Genomic DNA, 2,061 nt, shown 5'->3' on the forward strand with positions numbered 1-2,061 from the left:
ACAAGGGACTGCAAGACATTTACCCTTTTTCTTGTTTTGCGGGTTGGTTTCTTCTGGTCGAACATCATTTCTCGGAGGTTCCTCAACAGGTGACGCTGAACATGCTGCAACAAGTTGCAACCAGCTCTCGACGCCACGTGAGTACACAGTATTCAAGGAGAAATAGGAAAAGTAGAACATGTCGCATGAGCGGATGAGACAGAAAGCACGAGGGGAAATCCATAAAGAGTAATTCACAAAGTAAATCCTGGTTTAAACTGAATATCACAGTATTTAGTATTTAGTATTAAGGATGCATGAGTTGTATTTCCCTTGAACTCGAGTCAAATGTGAACAAATGTGTTTTGTCTTTTTCCTGTTCTCAATCACTCGAGATAGAAAGATGGCTGAACTTGTACTTACATTGGCTGCAACCAATAGATATTTTAATTATTGATTATTCTGGTTTTTTTCTTCTCACTTTTAATAGTGAAAAGCAACCAACGTGACATCTTCAAACTGTTTCGTCAGACCAACAGCCCAAAACCAAAATGTATCAATTTTGCAATTATATTTTAAAAACAGCAATTAGCTTGAATCAGGAAATCTTTGAAATGAAAAGTGTTGAAGTGCCCTTGAGCAAGACACTGAACCCCCAGTTGCTCCCCGGGCGCTTCACTGCAGCCCACTGCTCCTTCATAACTAAGGGTGGGTCAAATGCAGAGAAGAATTTCCCCAATAAAGGGATCAATAAAGAATACCAAAAAAAAAAGTTACTTCATGTGTCAGAGACATCAAATTGACTTTCATTGCTTTGCATAAGAACTAGTGTATTTTTATTTATTTTTAAGGTTAAACTCAGTTTGACCTCTGTATGAGTAAAGATCCTATTAAACAGGGGCATCACTGCTCTGTGTGAGTACGCATATTAGGGGGGGGGGGATTATTTATAGCAGTCAGCACCAACAACAGAAACCTCAGAGAGCTTTATTCAGTCTATAGTTTACACCCCCACCTCACATACACACACATACAACACGCAAAGTCGTGACCTCTAAAGAAAGCTCATGGGAAAAGTCAGAACTGCTCTTCCATACTAATGAGGACACTAAATCAGGGGGAAAGTTAAAATGTCGGACATGCGGGAGAAAAATTGGCTATTTATTTATAGAAACTGGGTTGTCACCAAAAACATTGGCTCAGTTTGGATTCTCCTCAGATTACCGGGGTCAGTTTGGATAAAAATAGTGTAAATACAAAGGGACATTTACTTAAGTAAAGTACACATTGTGTACTTTACTTAAGTATTTCAACTTTCTGCTTCACTTCAGGGGGATATATTTATCTTTTTACTCAATTTTAGTTACTTACTATTTACATTGTCAGGTGTTAACATGTAATGCATTAATACAAGTCCTAAAGATTATATTAAGTTGTTAAAAACTCGCTACAACCTGAACAATTAAAAGTTGTTTACAAATGAAAGCATCGGTAATATTCCAATACTGTATGAATATTAATTAACATTCTGGAAGCTTTTTTTTGTGTATCATGTACTTCTAATTTGTCTGTTAATACGTATCTAACTAAAGTAAGTTTATAATGCAGGACTTCTTTCACAGCCTGACTATACTTACTTATTAAGTGTGTTTCTATTGTTTCATTTAAGACTAAGTTCATTTCTTTTACAAAAGGTTGAAAAGACGATGTGATTTCAGCTGTTGTATAAGCTACTAAAGCTCTGTACTTAAGTACACATGTCAAATACTGGAGGATATTTGACTTGTAACAGAGTATATTTTCAATGTCGTGTTGCTACTTTAACTAAGTTCGGGTTTGGAGTTACTGCAGCAACACGCGGTTGAAAAAGACTGAAGATGACGTTTTATAAATGGGTCACTTTCCATACGGTGGAGAGTAGTTTCCAACTTGTTTCACAGATTAAAAAAGTTACAAATGTTTTGCCAAATTGTTCCCAGTTGAACAAATCAAGTCATACACAAGTTATTGAATTTAACATCATACCCTTGATTTTATGTTGCTGCCGGGGTTTAGAGTCACAAAGACAGACGAACGCACCAG

The sequence above is a fragment of the Pseudoliparis swirei genome, chromosome 12, assembly GCF_029220125.1.
Source record: "Pseudoliparis swirei isolate HS2019 ecotype Mariana Trench chromosome 12, NWPU_hadal_v1, whole genome shotgun sequence".
Lineage (NCBI taxonomy): Eukaryota > Metazoa > Chordata > Actinopteri > Perciformes > Liparidae > Pseudoliparis > Pseudoliparis swirei.